This window comes from Stegodyphus dumicola, chromosome 8 (genome assembly GCF_044657685.1).
Source record: "Stegodyphus dumicola isolate Sdum_Otavi_A_Nest chromosome 8, ASM4465768v1".
In the NCBI taxonomy this organism is placed as follows: domain Eukaryota; kingdom Metazoa; phylum Arthropoda; class Arachnida; order Araneae; family Eresidae; genus Stegodyphus; species Stegodyphus dumicola.
This window is the reverse complement of record NC_140775.1, coordinates 96,089,937-96,114,578: the sequence shown is the minus strand read 5'-3', so window position 1 is coordinate 96,114,578 and position 24,642 is coordinate 96,089,937. Positions and strand designations below refer to the sequence as shown.

General features: G+C 35.6%; 1 protein-coding gene across 10 annotated transcripts in view; it reads left to right on the top strand.

Moving 5' to 3' along the window:
- Positions 1–24,642, top strand: part of LOC118192707 (protein phosphatase 1 regulatory subunit 16A-like) — a 460,297-nt gene that overhangs the window by 18,628 nt on the left and 417,027 nt on the right. For 6 of the 10 annotated variants that reach the window (XM_085822144.1, XM_085822139.1, XM_085822143.1 and 3 more), the window contains exon 2: positions 10,901–10,996. The exons of the other annotated variants lie outside the window; for them this stretch is intronic. The gene's annotated coding sequence lies outside the window, so the exon portion shown is untranslated. The remainder of the gene's footprint in view (positions 1–10,900; positions 10,997–24,642) is intronic. 10 annotated transcript variants of the gene reach the window in all.

Below are 24,642 nucleotides of genomic sequence, written 5' to 3'. Positions count from 1 at the left end.
GGTGAATTTTACATAACTTGCTTGGATTTGACACATTTGTGCATTAATGGAAAGAGTACAAAAAACGAACATTTGAAGGAATCTTTGCCTTGTCATTATTTTTGCAAAGAAATGTGTCGCGATTGACAAACGAGTTGACCAGTAATCACGTATTACCGTCAGGCCCGCGCCGAGCTTAACTGGCGCCGTCGAGCAAATGTCTAGCGAGCGCCTTTACTCAGTGATGATATTAAAAGAGAAACTGCTTATGGTTAACACTTAAAATGAAGTATTATTAACATAATAATACGAGAAAAAAAATTACATTTTATGTTTAAGTTTGTCTAAATGTGCAAACATTTTGTGCTTTGTTAAAACCCACACTCAAACATATTTATTGAAGAATTATACATATATTTATATTACAAAACAGTAACACTGCAAGCGAAGCGGAACAATATATCAAACGCATTGAATATCAAATACACTCTACAACAAAAAAATCGACGCACGAAGAAGGAGTCATCCGATGGAGACAAAAATTGGTGGCTAGGAAGATTATGTATAGAATAGAAAATGATTAAAATTTCAGAACAATTGAATGATTTATTTCAAAGTTACAAAGTAATGAGCTCAATAAGGTGTTGACCCACCTCTAGTCTGTATGCAAGCTGCCACTTGCCGTGGCATAGACTGATAAAGCTCGCGGGTGGTCTCCGGCAGTATTTCTTGCCAAATTTGCTCCTATTGTGGGCTAGGTCATCAACATTCTCTTATAAATGCAGTCGCCTTCTCATCATATCCCAGACATGCTCAATGGGAGAGAGATCTGGCGATCTGGCAGACCAAGGCAGTGTTTGACAAACTGTAATAAAGGTCATAGCAACACGAGCCTATGTCGTCTGGCATTATCTTGTTGAAAAATAAGGCCAGTATAAGTACCGCAAATGGAACGGTAGCAAAACAGGTCTCAGAATGTCGTCGACGAACCGCTGTGCTGTAAATGTGTCTCTAATGACGACCAAAGGTGTCCGTCCGGCTATCAAGAGAAATGACACCCTGACCATAATGCCTGGTTGAGGGCCTGTCTGGCGTGCAATAGTGAAGGCAGGATCGGCACACTGCTCTGGGCGTCTCCAGACACGTTTTCGATGATCGTTACGACACAGTTGGAAGCGGGATTCGTCGAAGACTATACGTCCCCAGTCAGCATCATTCCAACCTGATCGAGCCAAGCACCACTGTAATCTGGCTCGACAGTGTGCAGGCGTGAGTGGCAGGTGGCGTAAGGTTCAGTATGAGCGTAGATTTCGCTCTATCAGTCATCTGTGGATGGTCATGGTAGACACTCGTGTGCGGGTCACACATCTGATGGTAGATAGCGATGAATCAGGCGCTGTGACAGCTGATTTGACAATCGCTCTGTTCTCCCGATCGGTTGTGGTCTTAGGTCGACCGCTGCCATCACGACGCTGAAATCTGCCATTGTGCACCCATTTTTGCCAAGTAGATGCATGAAAGCAGCAATAACAAAGTGTAGTCTGATGTATAAATAAGAATACATTAAAAACATACCGAAAACACGGCCGCTAATATTAAAATATCTCAGAAATCAATACAGTAAAAACGATAAAAATTTTAAGAAAAAAGTTGAAAATCTACATCCAAATATTTCTTAAGAAATTCAATTTTTTAAAAAATCTTTTTTTGTCTTAAAATCGTAAAACTTCTTTGTTCTTTTCGGGTCACACGTTTTTCTTACCATGAGGCCACTTCGTGGCCAGGTGGGTCTGAATGTACCCCCAATCCCCAATGTATTACCCATTTTTGCCAACATCTAATCACCGCATCGCTTCGGCTCTTATGACGATCAATTCTCCGATTCACCCAACTTGCCTCTTTCAATCCAATGATACGACCTCTTTGAAACTCTAACAGTTGCTCGCAATGAGTTCGAATCCTGCGGCGGCCAATTTTTTCAGTCGTTGAAAGATATCCTAAATAGCAATGCAACAGAAATTTTTAACTGGAGGATCCGATGAACTGGAGATCGCACTATTCATTTATTGGACACTAAATTTTAATCATTTGCATATTTGGTCAAAATCTTTATGCATACGAAATTTCAAAGCAATCAGATGATTCCTTCTTGGAGCGGCGATTTTATTGCTTAACACTATCTATTAGCTTAAGATTAAAAACAATTTAATTTAAGTATCTAATATGTTTGCACTGAATAAATTATTGTTGTTAGCGTCGTTTACGACAAGGTCCAAATTGTGATTACAACAGGGCACAAAAAATATTTCAGGTATGATATCCAGGGATATATCCAAAATTCTTTTCTGCATACCGCTATGTTGTTGACAACGATATAGCTTGGAATTTCAACCGGCGATGCTACATTTTCTCCAAACGTTTGCAATAACTGCAGTTCATGCATAATATCTATACTATTTATATCGCTTTGATTTTTATCAGTTAATGCTTTTTCCAGTTTTTGACCTAAGCTGAGCTGATCTTGTAGATATATGTGAACGAAAATACGTGATGCCGATGCGTATGTAGGGGACGCATTCGACAAATTGTTTAATCCTTATTTTGTGTCTACTGTTGCAATCGTAGTAATTTGTGCAACATTTATCTTTTTTGTAATTTTTTTTTTGGTGATTGCTTGTTATTATTGTTATCCTACATAAAAAAAAAGTAAGTACAGCTACATATTATGTTAATCATACGTTAACTTTTTAATTCGGAAAAGCAACGATTTGAGCATAGTTACTGGAAAACTGTTTATCTCTCATGTTTGAGATATCTCCTGCCCTGGTCCTGAGATATCTCCTGCCTGCTCCTGCCTTTCGGTCAAATAAAGCAGTAAGGCGACCTCAGACCTGGAAAGCTTGAGGCTGCCTTAACGCAGTTAAACTCACCAACCGCTAGAGGCGATCCAAAAGGCGGCTAATCTATTGGTCGAGCCGACGAGCTAAGACTAAACTGAGTCAGCAACTCACATTCCACGCCCCATCCTAGAGAGATGGTAAAAACATCTGCCATCAACAGGGGCCCCCAACCCCGGACTGCTGAACGAAGGTCACTTAAACTCTACCAAACAGAATGGGCCACCAATCCGACCTGCTAATACTACGTCATGGTATATAGACTTCGGCTTTAGGAGCCCCCAGGGGGAAACCAAGGAAGGATATGAATATGCAGTTTCGAGGCTCTTGGCGCCCACTGAAAACCTCGCAGCTTAAAGGCTCGCTGAATTCGCCAACTCCACAGACGGGATTACTCGAAAACTGTTTATCTCTCATGTTTAGTCTCGGATAACCATAAATATCTGCCTACATAGCTCCACCAGAACCAAAGGAATGAACAAAACAGTACCATATGGTCCCTGTCGAGCCTGAAACAGCCATCGCCACCGATGATTCCAGTCCTGTAAAGACTGATTTTAAACACCCGTGGCCGAGACTGCCTAGGTACAGATCCTAATCAGTAGCTTCCCAGGTTTTATCTGAGTCGACCCCTGGGAGGGGCGTTCAAATACGACAATAATTTTCCTGTTGAGACAGGCGCTCCGAGACGGACTGCTTGTTTAATGATTGTCCGGCGCCTTTTTGACTCGGCGCCGTCGTGCGCCGCACGACCCTACACCTGTTGTCGGCGCGGGCCTGTTTGAAGGTTTTCTGCAGCTGTCCCATCAAAATTTCTGTTTGGTAGAGTTTAAGTGACCTTCGTTCAGCAGTCCGGGGTTGGGGGCCCCTGTTAATGGCAGATGTTTTTACCATCTCTCTAGGATGGGACGTGGAATGTGAGTTGCTGACTCTCTTCTTTAGTCTTAGCTCGTCGGCTCGACCAATAGATTAGCCGCCTTTTGGATCGCCTCTAAGGGTTGGTGAGTTTAACTGCGTTAAGGCAGCCTCAAGCTTTCCAGGTCTGAGTTTAAGGTTTAATGCGAGAAATATTTTCGTCTCGGAAGTTGTAGTATTGTACCATTTTGTTGATTGCCCGCACATTTATATCTGCGGTGCCTCTGATCCTAATATTTTTCAGTTTCAATTGCGACCATTTCTATAAAATCATCTTCAGTAACTAGTTCTACCATTTTGCTTATATTTTGAGGATTATTTGGATATACCTTGATAACTTAATTACCCGTAAAGATTTCTAAGTTTCTTTTTTGGTTATATTTTGTTCATTGACTATCTGTTTCGTAGTTACTGTTGCTAGATTTCCGCTGTCATTTCTTACCACCGTTTTATCTCTCCGTGTAAATTACGCTACTACGTCACTTTCTGTCTCGCTATTACTACTAACAGTAAGTTCTGTGGATTTGATCTCAGAAATATATTTCAGCATATATTTCTTCATTTTTCATTATAACGGTAAAGGTTTGGTTTATTTAATTATGGCAAAGCACACTAGAGCTATCTGCCTAAGGGGAGGGAAGCCATCGTGGAGGACTTTCTAAGGGAAATTGGCTCGTATACACTATAACGGTAAAGAGTATGTAAAAATCACCTAATATACTTATTTCAACAGTAACTTTACTACTTTTCGTTTATGTCACTCTTTGCCTGCTTCCGAACGAAGACTAATGGTTATTCCCACAATTTTTCCTGTTTTAGTTTCTTCGCGCACTAAAATTAGTTTAAAAAAATCTGATATGGACACCACATGACGTCCTTGAACGGCCTATTAAATTATACACATTTTTTGATGTATTCAATTTAAACATTTATTTCCTCAAATTTCATCAGAGATATATTTTTCGTTCAATTAATTCAGTTCTGACTTCGCGGCAAGGAAAAAATACCTAAAAATTCAAAATATCTTCATTAAACATTAAAAAATGCAGAAAAACAAAAAATACAGTTAAAAAAATTTTTACAATCAAAATTAAGAGTTTCTACGCAAAAACGAGCAATTCGGCCAGCCGGCAGGAACACAGATTTTTCGGTTCACAGAATTGAAAGTTTCTTTTTGGTCCCACTTGCCAAAAGACACTGAAGTTAGTGCACAAACTTACTTAAAATACTATTCTACTCAAAGTTTCAGATGTAAACAAATGATAGCCTCGTTAGGCTTAGTACCACTTAAATTGTTGTTAATTCTACAACTATTGCTTGCACATTATTTAAAGGTATGAAAATCTTAACTAGAACATAAGAACAACGTAATTCAATCACGTTTAAAGCAGAAAAGGCATAATTTACCAGCATATATATATATATATATAGCTCACCGAGCTGGGCGACAGAGTTGGTATATATATATATAGATATATATGCAAGTTTGGTGCGGCCGATTGCAACCAAAAACGGAGGGGCACAACCGCATGTTATAGCAATTCCATATACAAAGTTTCAATGGCTTGAGGCTGCTCGTTTTTCAGTTATGCGAGATGCATACATACGTCACGAAAAAAAAAAAAAAAAAAAAAAAAAAAAAATCTGAATCCATTTTGGAGTCCTTTATTCTATCCGTATGTACAGATGTCACGCAAAAACATCGTTTAAATGTTTTCGAGAGAGGTCAAAATGGATCTATTTGTTGAAATATGATACCCGAAATTTTTGGCGATTATCCTTTAATTCGTACTAGGAAATTAAAAGGTGGGATATGCGAGGAAATATGGTGTGTGTGTAATATATATATATACAGTAAGACCCCGCTTAACGCTGTTTCGTTTAGCGTTCTTTTATTTCAACCCGGGGATTCTCCGAAATTGTGCGCAGCGCAAGGTTTCCAAATAACATATCCGAAACAGTGTAGTTGTGTTTCTTGCTTTGTGGACGCATTTTTATCATTTGAAACATTTGTTGACATTATTGTAAGTTTAAATTTGTATAATACTATAACGATTAATACAGTGACAAATATTATAATCTTTAGTTTTTATCATGGGTGATAATAAAAAACAAGAAAAGAAAGCAACCAGAAAAAGCATTTCACTGGAAACTCAAATGCAAGTGATTAGAAGATTAGATTCTGGTGAACGTCAATCTCAAATTAGTGCTGCATTGATTTTGGCAACTTCAACAATAAGGACAATTCTTAAGAATAAAGAAAAAATACTGTCATCGGCAACTGCAACTACGTCAAGCTCTGCAACTAGAATTACCTGTTCTAGAAATAACATTATAGAGGAAATGAAAAAACGACTGTCTATATGGATTGACGACGAAATTGAACGCAATATGCCATTAAGCCAATCTATCATAATGCCTTCTTGACAAAAAGGCAGAAAATTGGAAACCCAGAATAGACTGAATGATCTGACTGAGAATTTTATTTGTTTTTAAAAGTATATGCGTTTATATTGTTTTTATTTTTGTAAGAAATAAATGTTTGATTTTATTTTTATTAAAAAAACATTATTAAATTTAATGCCTAACCATTTTTTATCCGTCTTCCCCTAACCCCATTATTTACATGTTAAGATAGCCTCGCTTAGCGCTGTTTCGCATTACGCTCTACTTCGATGGAATGTATCCCCCGCGTTAAGCGGGGTCTTACTGTATATAAGTGGAAATAATTTTGTGGGATATTTTTATTGCTATCGTGAGGATGTACATATATGCAGTATTTTAATAAAATAGGCTGTTTAGAAGGAGGTCAAAAAGTAATTTGAAGATTTAACTAAAATAAGAAAGAAGATGGGATAGAGCCAAACTGTATAAAAATGAAGGCGTACATAATGGATATTTCTGTTTTTTCCCACAGAAATACAATTTAGATTTGTCCTTTTCCTCAAAATGGCGATTCAATTATTCATGGTCTTGTATGAAATGAAAACATTAAGTGACTCTGAGTAAGCAGCAGTTGGAACAACAACGAATAATTAGTGTTTAATACAATAATCCTGATGGTGAACTAAAGTCATGATTTTGTTTCGGGCGTTTTTGTGTTATCAATACTGTTGCTGCAATCAGAGGTAAATAGATATATTAGATACTCAGTTGCTTTAATCGTTACCTGGAAATTTCTGGGTTCTTTTTCAGACGTTAGACGATAACTGCTACTGTTCCGTGCTTAGTTACAACAAAATAAATAAATAGATATTGTCGCTGGATTAGCAGAAAGAACGAAAATATAGTCTTGGTTGGCCTCGAACATCGCGTATGACAAGTTATTGATGATGGTATCCTGAAGGAAGGTTATCTTTCGTGTTTTAGTCGTCCTATTTCTATTTGCTTTTTAGTTTTTATTTGTGAAAATATTGCGTATGATGAGACTGATTTCCGTGTAGAGCGTCTGCTTTTACTAGGAAATAAATATGCTCGTCGTAAAAGGTGAGTGACCTGTGTATTTAGGTTTGGCAATGCTAAGTTTCTCGTCATCAGTGTAATGCGTCGAAACAGCATGTGACTTACATTTATTTCATATGCGGATGTGCTGAGCGAGTCATGTTTATATCCTTATGTGCATCACTTTATGAAATTTTATTTAATGTGTTTTGAGTATTGTAATACTAACTTATTTATTTTGAATACACCAGTACGTCAATAGCATTCTGAGTTACTCTGCATTTTAATTATTACTGTAATCTTCTCTTTAAAATATAATGAAATCAGTAAGCGACGAATAATGCTAAATGTGGAAATTTTCCGAATTCTTCGTCGGAACTATTAAAGTGATTTAATATGATTAGTAGTTGAGGACTTCCAGTAATAGAGTACAGGGGTTGTAGTAGCCTCGACATATGCTTCAGTAATTCAGAGACAATTTTGAAAGTAACAACGAAAAGAGATATAAACAACAAGAAGTCGTCATGAGGAAATGGGGAAAAAAAGAGTTTTTTTTTAGAATTTTCGGAGAATTAGTGTATAGCAAAATTCTCCAATGTTATGAAACATTATATTACGTTACATTCGCTCGCAGAGAATTTATTATCCACACAATCTTCAAATGTTGCCATTCCGTGAGTCATGAAAACGTTTAATTGATTATGGCAAAGCACACGATCGCCATCTGTTTTCGTGGAGGTCTTAAGAAAACTAACTCATATCATGATATATGTGGAGAAACTTCATGCTGCTGGGAACAGACTTCGCGACGAATTACCACCTTCAGCGATTTTAACCGGAAACCCAAGAAAAAACCCAAGAACCCCCCCCCCCCCCAAATGCCCAAGAAAACCCAAGGGTTTCTTGGTGTGAAGGGATTTTTCTTAGGGAAGCTAGCGCGTTTTCACGTGATCCATACAAGTAGGGCAGAAAATATATGCGCCATTGAGGGAAGGGGGACCTGTGGCCGAATGGTTTGTACGACATTGTCGTTTAGTCTAGGTTCGATCTTGAACCTAGATCTTGAACCTAGATCTTGAACCTAGACCTAGCGGAATCTTGAACAAGCCAGCTGACGGATTTTCATAATTTTTGTAAATACTACCGATTTTCCGTTAGAAAATTCACACGGTGGCATTTCTGTTGCCGGTAATTCTTGTTTTCTTTCCTTAATTATTAAATCAAAATTGGAAACTGGTACATTGCATTTGCATAGAATTAATAACCCCCCCCTTTTTTTTTTGTGTGTGTGTATGTGTGTGTGTGTGTGTGTGTGTGTGTGTGTGTAGGTAGTGGGGGGTGAAGAATTGAGGAATACAGATTTTTATACAAGTTAACAGATTATCTTGTATTTATAAAGATTTTCGGAAACATAATTTGGTTTATACTTATTTTCTTGCTTCTTCACTTCAAAAAATCAGTATGTGCTACTTTTGTAAAATAAAATGAGTTCTTTTATTTATTTAGCTTTTAAAATATTTGCTTACTCTTGCGCACTATAAAAGAGAGGAGGGAAATAATAAGAGGAGGAATGCTAAAATTAAATTTTCAGTAATAAGAGATGGAGAGAAATGTTGTTGTTAAATAAAAATTTCAGTTGCGCGATTCGATAAATAGTAGTGTATTAGGTTTCAATAACTTTTGTACTTTTCAGATATGTCCTACGTCTTCCATTTAATTAGTGGTCAAATATTTATTTCTTTGTCTCTTTATGTAATTAAGCGAATGAAAAACTGAACATCAGCGAGTCTTATTATTTAATTTAAGCTTTTATTTCTCTCTTTTACTTAACGCGTATGTGTCGAATAAATTTTCTCATTTATTTTTTATCTGGCCATTGTTAAATTTACGGAAAGCATTCGATGTTACATAACTCTCGCTGCTGTGTTATTAAATTCTTGGTCCCTTAAAAATTTTTTCTTCCGTGAATTTAAATAAACAAAAATGTAGCTTTAATGCGAAAATTTTGTGCTTTAATATTAAAATGTATTTTTGAGTTTGAAATGGAATTTTAAAATCATTGCAATTATTTTTCACGTTAAAAATGGCCACCTCCCGCCTTCTGTTCCAAAAAAGATTATCTTGGAGGCGTTGCGTAATTAGCGTTTTTTTCAGTTGGTGTTAGAAAGCCCTCGGAAGTAATTCTTTTTCTGTTTTCAGAACTTGAGATGAATTTCGTATGTTTTTGTGGCACATTATTATTTTATTTTTCATATTACATTAAACGCTGGTTTAATTTTTTTTCTCTCCTCTGATTAAATAGTTTCGCAGAAAGAGGGGGGAGGGCGAGAAATTTTTAGCATTTGTTTCGTAGTTTATTGCAGACTGTGTCTTTTATAAATTTTTTCGTGCTACGTGCTGAATGCTTTGTGCTTTAGGTTAGCTGTGCTGCTAGACTCTATGAATGAATAGACATGTTTTAGATCATGAAATTTACTTTTCTCAATATTATAATCTCCTTATTTCCAAGAAAGGGGAGATTTTTAATATGAAGTATAATGCATTTATTGTTTAACCACCGCTAACGCAACCTTATCTGACACTTCTACTTATCCAGCAGGGGTGTTAATTAAAAAATTGTGTCCGTGATGGGCAACATGTGAGCGTAGCGGATGTTTTTTCTCCTCGCGGAATCGTATCCGTGTTTTGTGAACAAACTGATCCGAAAAGCGCTTGACTATTTATTTTTATCTTCTGCATTTTGTGATTGGGCAGTATAAACTGACAGGATAAAGTATTGTATTCAAGGATTAATACTGCAATGGAACTTCAGTTATCCGAACTCCATATCTACCGTACACTTGGCATCTGAACGTACGAACAGAATAAAGGACTTTTCCCCCTTGGTTGCAGTGTTTGGTTTCTGAGTAATATTATTTTTTCGTCATTCAGAACTTTAAATATAAGTGAAAGTTTTTATGCAGATCACAGAGCTCCAAATTTATCATATTCTGCTAATTAAGATTAATTAAACAGGGGAGATTGGTTGAGTATTTGAATCCGGCTAACCAATAATATCTTTGAATATTGTTGGTTGTGAATAAGAGTACGATGGCTATCTACCTAAGGAGAGGAATGTCTTGGTAGATAACTTTGTAAGAACTGGCTCTTAATCATGTTAAATCATGTGAAAACCAATCATATAGTCAGCCTGTTCGCCTGGTTCGAATCCAGGACCAATTACTAGTATTCAGCAGTCTTTACTGCTCGGCCATTGGTGAGGCCGGGGGGGGGATTTATCAACTAATTCGGTAATTTTCATCTTTTCAGATTTATTTTGCTGCCTTGTAACATAAATTATATTTTTAAACATAAGAATTATCACAATTTTGGAAATTCTGAATTTTCTGAAATTTTTTATTAGATATTAGATGTCGCCAAAGTATCTTTAATCCAATATTTGGTGAAGTTCTTTTGTAGAAAATGAGGGGAAAGAGAAGGAAAAAAAGGTGACGTGCATTTTAAGATTGAATTAAATTATTCTAGCTAATTTTTTAAACAAAATTCGTGCCCCCTTTTTTTAAGAGATGGTTATTTTATTATAAATCATCTTGTATAGTTTTATTATAAACTTGCGTTGCTTAGGAAGTTGGTGATAATAAAAATGTACATTCTTCTTTTTTCTTCAGTTTTTCAAGATTTCAGCACTCTTTCTTATTCGATGCTCAGAATCTTCTAAGAAAAGGTAGCAGCGGTAAAATCAAAGTTAACAGACTGAAAGAAGCGTAAGTATTTTGCGTTTACACGAACAATCCTTTTCTTACTGACGAGTTAAAATATGTTTGTTACAGAGAGATTGTTTCAGCATAGCCTGCATCGTATTTGCTTATTGATTCTGAAAATCTTAAAGAGCAGCTTAGAAAAGAATAATTTAGGAAAAAATGCACTCGTTTATTGGACACGATAAAGTATCTTCATATTTATTCAGTGCATTTACATGTTTCTTTTCGACTTTCAGTCCTGGATTTGAATTCTTTTTCAAGCGATTGGACTGTAAGGAGCCATTTCTTTCCAGCTGCCTTTTCTTTTATTTCGCTTTTGAAAGAAGCTTATCTTTTTGGCTTTTTGTCCTTTTAAGAAATATCGTCCTATTGTCTTGTATACTTTGTTCCGGAAAGAGCTTTAAATGCTTTTTAAGATGTATATGCTCAATTTAAATGCTTTTTAAGATGTATAGTGTAAGAGAAACCTTTGAGTAGTAATTCCTTTATGGAGATAGTTAATAGCGTTTTCATAAAAATTATGTTTGACTGCAGCAGGTGGAAATTTTATTTCCCCCTTCTTTATTCAGACACTGTAATAAAATTGGTTTGCGGGGAGAGAGATGATTGAATATGTTAACTGTTCTTAGTGTCAGGTTAGACTTTAGAGTCAAAAATGGCTTAGGTCAGGCGTCGGCAACCTATTTTGGTTGCAGGTCAGAAGCAACCAAATTGTTTATATTATTAAGAAGACTTTTCGGATCAGTAGTATTTTTATTTTAGACAGTATTTTATGGTGAATAATAAGATAAACTGAGAAAATAATTACAATGTGCTCTAACCCTTTGCGGCACAGTGTGTCCGGTCTGGACACACCAAAAAATTTCCTTCTGTACGTACAGAAAAATTGAATGAAAAGGGATTTATAGGTTACTATAGGTTACTCTGAACCTTCTTTATTTATAGTAGATGGCAGCTCAACACAAACCAGTCCATATATTTTAGCCATGTTTAGTTTTTTAAGACCCTCATTTTTCAAAGAAATCTTCCAGATTTTTTTTAGGGTATAAAAGGAATTGTTTGAAAAGAAATTTCTATGTTATTTTTTTGGCTGTATGCTAATATCCTTACTTTATATTAGTTTTAAATTTTTACCTTGAAATCTTGCCTAAAATCAAACGGCGAACCCTAGGTGTGCACAGACCGGGCTCACCAATAATCTAGGATAACTGAGAGTCTGTATTCTTTATTTCTCCGCATCTCATCGGTCAGTTCATTGACAGCAATGCTCGTTTCAGCACTCTTTTCGAAGCTCTATTCAATCAGTGTGCCCACTTTGGGCACACCTAGAGAATTAAACGATAAGTCCTATCTTCACAAAATTTTACTTGTGTACTCCTCTAGGCCTAATTAGACTGCCTACTTTTTTTTAAAAAATCAAAACTCCAAATTTAGCGTGCCGGAAAGGGTTAAACTAAAAACATAAAAATTATAATTATAATCATTATAAAAACAATAGTATCTGAATGAACTTTTTCTCTTCAATATCAGTGGCTCCTTTGATGCTGAATCTGTGACGTCAGTTTACTTAGTCAAATCTGACTTATAGTTAGTGATCTTAAGACAAATACAGGCGTCTAAATTTTAGGTAGTTAAGCAGTTCCTGTTTTTGCTTTAAATAATAAATTTCATGTGTGAATTATTTGTTCGCATTTATAAGTTGAATAGAATGCGGACAAAATGGGGAAGCCAATATTTTTGTATTATGGATTGGAATTCTGGATCGGAGTTGCCAAACTTACCGATTTCTTCAGGAAATTATGTAACAATTTTTGTTTTTACTTTCTTGTACAAAGCAAAGGAAGCATTGTAATCGCGAAAATTCCGATTTTCAGATTTCAACTTAAATATCCATTTTGAAGATCCGCCCTGACATCTCTATGTACGTCTGTTGCATACCTGAAAACGGTTCGCCGCAACATGTTGACATTTTGTAAATGGGACTTTTGACTGCTTTCAACATATATGAATGTACGTACATGTGTAGCTCGCATAACTCAAAAAGGTTCAGCCGTAAAATATGAAATTATGTATGTGTAACTACTATAACATCTAGTTGTACACATCTCTTGTACTGCAATTGGCAGTATTTAAGCTCTTTAAACTGGAAGATCGTACCTTGCTTTCAAGTGAAATAAGTTTAAATGAAGTGCAGCAAAAAATGTGCATAATTTAATAGGCGTGCAAAAAAGTCATGTTCCAAATAATATTTTTTATAACAAAAACGCATATTCATTATTGCAACTTTGCAATCAAACAAAAATGTTATTGCTATTATTTATTTTCGTTTTTTTATATATATTCTTCAACTGCTCGTTTCATGTTTATGTTTTATATTTATATATATTATTACTTATTTTCGGAACTCAGGTGGATCGCTTTCAATCATGGAATGGGTCACTCGATGACCCGCGGGTCATAGGTACTCGAGACCTGGCTTAGGAAGTTGTATATCAGATATAATTTTCTCTCAAACTTAATTTTTAAAAAATCACGTGTAGTATGTACTGACATTTACTGATTGTATTTGCAGTACCCTAAGAATTTAATCATAATTTTATTATAAATTGGGAACGCGCTTTTCAGTTATTTTTTTTCACTTAAAAAAAATCTTGTTTGCGTACGGCAAAGCTCATGAGGACTATCTGCCTGAGGCTAGTAATATTTTCGTGGAATGCTATCTGAGACAAAGATTATTCGTATTTGCGATAAAAATTGAGAAAAATACCATAGAAGCTAGCATATTCAATGGAATTCTCTAAAAGTAGCCTTAATTTTTTTTTTTTTTTTTTTTGTGCATAATAGGAGCAACTACACTTATGTGCCCATTGATGATTTCTACTATTTTAAAGGAAATTATGAAAGTTTGAAATTAGTCATTTTACGTATAAAATACAAGGGTAATGAATGAAGGATTTATGGAAATTATATCATATTGATTCGGCTTTTTTGGAACAGGGTGTCCCATATTTCATGTGTTATTGAAATAACAGGGCGGAACACCAATAATAAAAATACATTCGGTGAGAAAAATTAAGAAAATTTGCACATTATATTTCTGAAAAACTAATGGACAGATTTGAATGAAATTTGGTATGGTAAGAATATACATTTATAATAGAGAAAGAGGTGTAGCATTCAAAAGTCATTTTATGAGCGCTTGATTATCAGTAAGCTCATAGTACAGGGGTGCCCTAAATCCACTTTGTAATATCGAACTGAAAATGAGTTTAATATGGGGTACTGAGCCCTCTCACAACCAGATAATTCGCGGAGCGTGACGGCATACCGGGCGAGGAATCCCTGTGGCAGTAGATTCCACTGCTGCAGCATGGCGGTTGTCAACATCGTGATGGTTCTCGGAGGGAGATGCCGAGATGAATTGCCCTTCCGAGTACGTCCCAGACATGATCTATAGCGTTCGGCGAATATCCTCACTTCCCAGGTAATCGTTGACCACCTGAGCCCTATGTGAACGAGCGTCATCTTCCATTAACTGAAATGCAGGACCAAATGCGTTTCTTAAAAAAGTCGGATTTAGGACCCTAAGATCTCCTCTTTACAGTCAGGAAGCCTTTGTCAAATACATGCAGGGGCATCTTCCGTGCAATTTTTGAAGATGTGACTATGTGTTTAAATGTAAATATGGTTAACACGCATTTTACTTTTTATCCAAATTGTTCATTAAAAATGAAAACTTTTTTACTGTTGAGGCAATGAATTCATAAATTACTGGTATATATAGAAAAAGGATGTATACATTCTCATTAAATGGAAATTAAAAAATTGATTGATATAACGAAAATGATAACAATTTGCCAAATATTTAAATGTGCATTTAAAATTGCACATTATTACTGAGAATATAAGATTTTGTTACGATACATGAACTTCCTTTTGTTTCGTGAAGTAATTAATATCTTCAGCTAAGTAATCAAATTACTTAATTTTTTTTTTTTTTTTTAAGTTCTTCATTTACACATATTAGCAGAAGTTGTACCCAGGGCGGAATAAATGCAATAATAATTTTTCTCATATATAGAATGTACGAGTACTTTACGAATACTTTAAATATTCCAGCTTTTTTGTCCATTAGATTTGCGTTTGGCGCAAAAAGCTCAAGCTGGCGAAACTTATTAAGGCGCAAAGGAAAGGAACTGGCGCAAAAGGTTGAAAATAAATTTTTTAAAACTTATTTTTATGTGTATCATTGGCTACGATACACATCTCAATTGAAGGTAAAAGATAAAAAATCAGTTCCTTTAATGTCAGACGTTTTTCATTGCTGTAATTAAAGGCCTTAATCCTGTCTTTATTGTTATTTCCAAATTCGCCATTTTGCCGTCAGATAACTTTGCGATGGTAACAGCATCATGACAGGTGTTATAATTTTTGTACTAATCAAGATATCTGCATTGTTTTCATGTTACTGAAGGTTAACTAATAAATACGCAGCCTGTTCCGCAGTGTTGGTGAGATTAAGTCTAGCTCAACTACTAGTGAGCGTGATTGTTAATCTCTAGCACTATCAGAGAGGAAAAGTGGAGTGCGAGGATGCAGTCTGAAATATAAAAAATATTATCCGTGAATGGCTGTATTGCAAAACACTGTATTTTTGCAATACAGCCATTTACGGATAATACACTAATGTCCATAAATTAAGGATAATTCGGAGTCACGCGGAAATCGAAAAAATAAATATATCACCTGTAAAATCACTACACACATCTTCAAGAATCATATGCAAATTTCAGGAAGTAACCAGATGACACCGATGGTACGTCACAATGACGAGAGTGTAAAAGAGTGATATATAAAGAATACAGGCAAAGAAGTAAAATTGTTCGCAGGCGCTTTATAAGCATTTCAGTGCAATAACCGAATAGTTATGACACAAAGGACGCATTTGGATGATTTTTCACGTGGTAGAAATATCGGCCGTCTGGAATGTGAGCGTACCCAATTGGAAGTATCAGACGAACTTGGAATTGCCCAGAGTGTCATCTCCAGGCTTTGGCAACGATTCCAAGATGATGGTAATGTGAGTAGACGTTACAGCACAGGTCGCCCCAGAGTTAAAACGCCGAATGAGGACCGGTATTTGACAGTTACTGCCAAAAGAAACAGACGGAGCACAGCCTCAGACCTGTCTCGTCAACTCTCTTCAGCCACTGGTACGACAATTTCAAGGCAGACCGTGTACAGACGCTTAGGGCAGATTGGTCTATATGCTCGTAGACCTGTCAGATGCGTTCCACTTACTGCAACTCACTGTCGCCTGCGGTTAGCCTGGAGTAGAGAGCATTCATTGTTGACACCTCAACAGCGGGCTTGTGTGCTGTTTTCCGACGATTCCAGGTTTAGCTTGCAGTCTGATTCTCGCGCGACTTTCATATGGAGAGCTCCAGGTACCCATTACCACCAAGAAAACATCGTTGAACGACACCGTTACAGTGGTGCAGGAGTGCCTCTTTTGGGGTGGAATTATTCTGGGTTCCAGAACTGACCTGCATGTTCAAATTGGAACCATGACAAGCCAAATCTATCGGGACGTCATTCTGGAACAACAAGTACGTTTGTTTCGGGGCGCCATGGGCGCACAATTTGTGTTTATGGATGACAACGCCCTTCCTCACCGTGCAAACATCGTAAGCGAATGCCTTCAATCGGAGGATATCACCCGTATGGACTGGCCAGCATTCTCACCGGACTTGAATCCAGTAGAGCACGTGTGGGACATACTTGGCCGACGAGTTGCAGCCCGTCAACCTCCTCCTACATGTCTACTGGAACTTCGGAGAGCATTGCTTTTTGAGTGGTGTAATATCCCCCAAGATCAGATCGATAATTTGATACTCAGCATGCCTAGGCGTTGTACGGACTGTATTGCATCGTCTGGGAGACATACAGTGTATTAACAATCACACCAACCATGTAAAATTGTTTTTTTGTAAATAGGTTGTTTTTGGTAATTTGCTCCAGGGAGAAAAAATCGCTAATTTTTGTTATAATATCAAACATATAGCATCTTTTTTTGCTCTTTACCTTTTGTTTAATAAATAAGCTTTACAAATAAGTCAAATTTGTTTTGCTTCTAACTCTTCCTTTGCCTGATTTTACATTATCCTTAATTTATGGACATGAGTGTATTTTTTATACGTCAGACTGCTATCTGAAGTATTCTGTATTTTCCAACAGAATAAGCATATAGCTAAGTTAACAATGGTAAGAGGATGCAAAGAACTGTATTTCATAGTTTTTGTTGAATGTATTTATCTGCTTTCCTAAACTTTAACCCGGTCCGAGGCTTTCTTCTTGTAACTGCGTTTCAATTCAGTCCAAATGTTCATCGATTCAGAATTAAAAAGGTATACAATATAATATACGAAACAAAGACTTATAAGCCCAGTAAGTACCACAAATTCAATTTAACAAAAGTACACCGTAAAATTACTATTATGCGGATGTCTCGTTAAGACCGTTCAAACTCTGCACAACCAGATTCCTCGCTTGGAATACGTAAATAGTGTCCGAAGAACTATACCTGTACGATCCATAGTTATCGAGATAAATGCGAAGCTAAAATATGATGTCAAATCCGGTGCAAGGAGGGGTGAATTATTGGAAACATGAACATAGCATTTACACATGTTTTACATTGGAAGATGTTCAAAATATCCACTGCGCCTATTGAGGCATGCATGCTCCCGTCGGGAATGATGTCAGGCCGTTGTTTTTATTTATTTATTTTTAAATTTCTATACAGAAAGTTAGTGATTCTCCGTGAAGGACTTGTTAAGGAAAACTGGCTCGTATCCACGTTTCGAGGGAAAACGCCCATGCAACCAGCTCGTTCGCCGAAACTCGAACCCCGAACCGAACTACCAGTGTTAAGCGGATTTAAGCGCTGGGCCGGTGGTGAGTCTCAAATTGTCGTTTGAATCGTGTTTTAAATGGACGCATCTAGTAGCTACCGGTAATCATCTCATGATGATAGTGTATTCCGTTCCATGAATATTGCGACATGTCCTTTATCTCCGTTCAGTTTAATGGCAATGTTTTACGAACTTCTGGGGATTATGCTAGGAAGAGAAAAATACTGGAAGCGTCCACCTGATATACACTCTCAAAGTTGGTGGCAGAACGCATGGTGGGCTTAGGCCAACGCAGGATACTTCGGCAGGTGGAAGAAACTCCCAAGCTCAGAGCACTAGCCAGGGGCATCACATGAATGAGAGTAGCAACACTGTGCACTGGCTATTATGGTCACAGGGGCTACACCCATTTTGCTGCGCAACCGTGCAAGGTCTACTTCCAATTGACTTTCAGCTATTCATTGATTTTGTAAATGACTGTTGCAAAAACATGAAGCGATAATCTTGTGGACGGATGAAGCATGCTTTACACTTGATGGGGGTCTTCAACAGTCATAAGTCGTCAGAGTCCACATCCTCATCCAATCCGCCCGCAGAGACGTTAGGTCCGTTGGTATGTAAATATATGGGCCTGCATACTAGACGATCGCATGATCGGACAATATCTGCTGCCCGAACGTCCCATGGAACATTCATACTTGCTAATTCTCCGTGATGAATTAGCCGATTTCCTACATGATTAACTTTAGAGGCAATACATGGTGAATCGTTCCAGCATGATAAAGCTCCAATGTGCTTCTGTACTTGATTGGCTGGGTATGGAATACCCACGCCGCTGGCCTGGACGTAGGGTCTTGTTTTATGTCCTCTACGATTGCTAGAACTGACACCTTTATATTTTTTCCTATTGGGTAATATGAAGGAATTGGTCTATCGAGATCAGTTACTACAGAAAAGTGACTTAGTTGCTCATCTTCGTCCTGCATGTACTTTGGTGGACACCACACTGCGGTATTGTGTGCTGTCAGCCATTAAACGGCGTACGCGTGCATGCCTCGACATGCGCGGTGGATTTGAACATATGCAAATACCTATGTTCATGTTTCCAATAAAGTTTTTTTTTATTGCGCCGAATATGACGCCATACTTTTCTTTTGCATTTATCTCGAAAATTATGGGTCGTACATATAAGAATTTTTTTTGCCTGTATGTTACACAAGAGGAAGTTCACACAAACATCTATGCAGCCTGCCCATTCTACCATTATTCTGGTAATCGAATTAGGAATAAAATTAAGAATTCAATTTTAACTCGGCAAGGTTAACTAATCGGCCTTTTTTAGGTGTAGATACAAAAGAAGGAAAGCATCCACCAAGAGTTCGTTCTAAAACACTTCCTAATTCTATTATTCTAAAATTCAATTTAGAAAAGTTTTCCTTAACATTCAAATAATTTTACTGTGTTTGCATTGAAGAGTGTAGTTTACACAAAATCATGTGCAGAAACCAATATCTTCTGAATTTCGTCCGATCAGACGAAAGTATAACTGTATTGACATTTTATGAAAACACATTTTTCATCTTCATTAAAATCAATTATATAACAAATAATCAACTTATTCATTAAAATTAATAATATAACAGACAAATAATGAACTCACTCGGATACAACTACCTTGCAAAAAAATCCACCAAAATTTTCCTACCTGAAGAGATGCCTGCTAGTAGGAATGAATAAACCAGTTTTTGGGCATTTTTTCATGCATTCCAAGCGAGGAATCGGGCTGTGTAGTTTGAGCGGTCTTGATGGGATATTCTGTATAAAATACGTTACAAGTTAAGTGAATAAAATAGTACATTAAAAGAACAAAATTGCATAAAACCTAAATTACCAGAAATAAATATTTACGAAAATTCATTTTAACATCAAAAGGACAACAGCTCATGTTTATTTTAGTGATGATCCATCCACTGAAGCGAGTTGAATAAATTGAAAACGGATTCTTTGGCCGTAATTTTTAAAGAAAAACACGTTCTCCTCTTTTTTTTTTTTTATGCATAAACTTGATATTGATTGAGAAAATGATTTGCTGTAAAACACTCAGAAACGTTATTACCATTTGTAAAACTTTTCCGCCGTCTTAGGGCCAACTTCATATTACGTTTCGGAGGGCATCGATTGCTTGAAGTTTCCGCTTTTACTGTCACTTTGTCATATGGCCAGTACACCATTGGTCCATGCTCTCCCCGCTTATTGTTTCTTCTCATTTTCGAAGCTTAGGTTTCTAAAATGGAGTTTACAGCCAAAAAAAAGTTTTTCGTTATATAAATAAATTACGTCCTTCAGAGTGTTCGAGGGCTTTAGGAAGAATGCCTTCGCAGAGCGTATGCTAAAGGAAATTAATTGTCTTCCGTTACACATGAGCTCAACTATGAAAACTTCATATTCTCTTACCGGGAACTAACTTGGGACAAGCTTCGAGTGTTGAATTTTCTGTATCTATCAAGATCAGTTAGTAGGAATGGTTGATCCATCCTACTACAAAGCATCTCATTATGTTGGAAAATTTTGGTGGATTTTTGCCAGCTAGTTGTATCTAAGCGAGTTCATTATTTGTCTGAATTTTAATTTTATATTTTAATGATGATGAAAAATTTGTTTTCATAAAATGTCAATACTGTACTCTCGTTTTGACGGACGAAGTTCGGACGATATTGGTTCATGTACAGGATTTTATGTAATCTACGCATTTCAGTGCAAACACAGTAAAACTTTTAATGTTAAGGGAAACTTTTCTAAATCGAATTTTGCAGAAGTGTTTTGAATGGATGGAACCCTAGTGGATACTTTCCTTCTTATGTATCTACACCTAAAAATGACTAAGTAATTAAAATTGCTGAGCATTCCTAGTTTTATTCCTAATTCGATTATCAAAATAGTGGTAAAATGAACAGGCTGCATAGATGTTTGTGTGAATTTCCTCTTGTTTAGCATAAAGGTAAAAAAAAAAAAAAAAATCTTAAATAGGCTTTTGTGAGGCCTTATGTCCGCAGATACCTTTTAAGTTTCAGTTAGTCAGGCCTGTGATTAAAAAACAGTTTTGAACATTTTAATGTTTCCTAATGTAATTTTTGAACTCTATCAAAAGCGACAATGCACGCATGTATGTATTTAATATTTTAATTTTTTAACTACGTTTTTTATGAACTGCATTTATGTCCTTGCAGCTAATATGCATTATACAATACCCTAGATTGTTCGTGGAATATTTAGTAATTTAAATTATTCGCAGAACAGATTTAATCTATATCTACTTTTCTACAAAAAGTATTTTAACGTTGCCCTCTTTATTTATTTATTTTTTGGCCGAGCATAGAGATTCTAATATCTATCTGATACTTCATCTTTATGAAGTTGACGTACCGTGAAGATATAAAGGATGCTCTATTTTGAAATCAGATTCACAGATGACAGTTCGTTTTAGTATTGGTGTTCAATAATCACCGCCGCCTCGGAAGAATATTTTTCCTTTTTTAGATTTAATACCATTCCTGTCAAAACGTGCATTCTAGCGTTTTTCTTCTTGATCAGCCATCCTAACCAAATAACGTGGTCTTGACTTCTTGACTACCGCTTCACTTCTTTCGATGGCTTCTAAAATTATTGCGTTGGTGAAAGGTTACTTGTTGAGTAATGCTGTTAAGTTTTCTGTGCGGAGGGTTAACGATTGTTGGCAACACGCTACTGGAAATCTTCATTTTTATCCCATTGTGCAGGAATATGCCATTATTTATGCTTTTTGCACTTTCCGTGGATAAATGCGTAGAGATGAATGAAGTTTTACTTCTGTTATATTGGCATGTGCGCAAAATATCTTACGGAATATATTTTACACGAACTCTCGATATTGTACCTCGAATGTATTATTTCATTTCATGATTTTATATAAATCAATAGATTCATTTTAAATATAAATGCGAAGGCATAGCCATTTGCCGGGAAGGGGGTAAATGGGGCACTTGTTCCCTTTGAAATAGAGTAAAAAATCTGTTTCTTTATTAATGCATATATAGCATATATGTTTTTATATTTATGCTGTGTTATATTTTATAATCTGCTTATGAACCTTCAAGGTAAATAATTAAATAGAAATTTATTGAACTAATTATTTATCTACAAATCTTGTTCTTCCTTCCTTAAAATATTGAAATTGGGCCTTGAATGGCACGGAAATATTTTTTGATCAAAGGCATCTACCATGAAATAAAAACTAAAAACTATTCATTTTTATTTTAAAATTGCTTTTTTAAGTTTACTTTGTAGTGTTTTGTATAAAAGTGTTATTTCTGGAACGGAATCATTTTGATAATTCTACGTATTAGAAACATTTTGTAATTTTATATAAATTTAGTTTAATGATGATTAGAAAATTCTCCAGCATATATACTACAGTTGTTTATGTGCTTCTTCCATTCTTTTCCTTAATTAAAAATTGAAATTATTAATTAATTAAATTATTTTACCGATTATATATTTAATTAATTATGGCAAAGAAAGCGAGGGCTATCTGTTTAAGGTGAGGGATGTCTTCGTGATATTCAACTAAATAAATTTTACGTGGATTTTCAAAATTTTAGGTGGCTATAGTTGGACTTATTTGAGTTAAACTAAAAAAGTATTAGTTTTAATAAAAGTATTAATATTATTTTTTTTAAAACTTAAATTATAAAATTTTCATAGATTTATGGTCTCCACGGCAAGTATTTCTAGTGGAAATTTTTAAATACAAATTAAAAAACATGAACAAGTTTTGCTAATATTGTTATACAAGAAATTCTGTCTTCACGTATCTGGCCATTAAAATTGCAACACCGTGAAGAAAAGCAAGTACAAAAATGATATTTATTGTACCTAAACAGTATGGCAGGGAGACAAATTGATTAAATTTTTAAGCAGTTTGGGGGTTTAGGGGGGTGCGAATGAAACGCTCCTTACCTGGTTGAGCATGGAGTCGAACTAAGCTTGGATTGCAGAAAAGGGCCACTCAATCCATGCTACTTCAAGTTTATACCACATTCCATCAACCTTATTAGCTGGAGAGGGGTGGCGAGACAGTGTCTCAACAACCCAGTCGATATTTTGAATTTTGCTGTTTCGTTTTTTCTCCAATGAATTGGGATCAAGAGAGGTGGATGGAAAATGAAGTAAAAAGATTAGAAGAAAATCTGAGATGTGCAATTAGATAGTTAAATCTTATTAACTATATTGCACATGTGTGATCTTCCTTCATTCAACGTATCTTCGGGAAAAAAGCAAGAATCTAACTAAATTTCAGCATCACAGGCTAATTAGATTTAACTAAAAAGTCTATTATAACTAGTCTGGTAATACAGCTAAAAATTTTAAAAATTCTTGCCATAGTTTCTTGCGAGGTTTCCAGTAACTTAAATATTTGAATAAGCACAACCTAGAATGAATTTAATTTTCAACTACTAATAAGTTAGCGTCAACTGATGAGGATTTTAACAGATACTAAATTCATTCTTAAAAATTCCACAGATCGGCTAGGTGGGCGCTTCTTCGTTTCAGGCTATGTTCGAACTCAGCTGTATGAAAACCATTCAATATGTACAATTAATGACGGGGAGACGTCAGAGTATCTTCCTTCCGATAATTATCAGTGAAGTCATATTTTACAGATTGAATTTTGGGAGGAATGAATACATCTAACTTCATTAGACGTTCGGATTTGATCTTTTTATCTGATAAGTTTATTTTGAGGGTTTTATCAAACAGTTTGTTTTCCGAAATTCAAAATGGGTATTGTTTTACCTGTGTTCACTTGACTATGAAAATATTTATATAATAATTTATGATATAATTTATCGTTCTTCATCACTGAACTCGGAAAGGATGCGTAGGAGGTTGAATAGCGTAAGTTGAGATGGAAGATTCAACAAAATTCTTATATAACAGTTATTAGTCGTATAAATAGTAGCAGTGGCAACAGCTTATAGAAGGTAACGTATTATTATCTGTAAATACATATACTTGGTATTATGTCATCGCTGAGGTGAGTTTCTATATTTTCTTCTTATCAAAGCCTACGTTTTTCAGTCATGTATTTTGTCTTTTAAACTGAATTTGAGTAATTATGCATATCCAGCTCTACTCGACAGATTTATTGAAGGCGCAGGTATTGATAAGGTTAAAATGTCAGGAGAATAAAATTTTTAGACTGCTGCAATTTTGATTATGTAATATTTTTACCAAAAACGTACGAAACTTAAACTTTTACACGGTTTTAATAAGAAGAAATAGTTAAAAATGTGCCAGTATGAAAAATATTTCTGTAGTAGAATTAGTCAAACAAAAGTAAAAGTGGGACGAATTCTAAATCTCGAATCCTTTAAACCTTGAATACTTCAGATAATAATAATAATAAAATAATATTAAATTTTTTTAATTAAAGCAATATTTAAAAAATACAACTTTATTTATTAATATACAAATGAAACTTAGTGAATGAAGTACTCTATCTGAACTTTTGACATTCATTTACTCAGCATCATCTGACAAAGAACATTTGAGTATCAAATGATTTTCAAATTTTTGATGAAAATTTGTGCGATTTACAAGAATTTGTTTGCATGAGAGCAAGTATTGAGGAAGATAGGAGATAATTTTCAGATTTAACCCTAATGTAGAACTCTAAATTCCCTACAGAATTAGGAA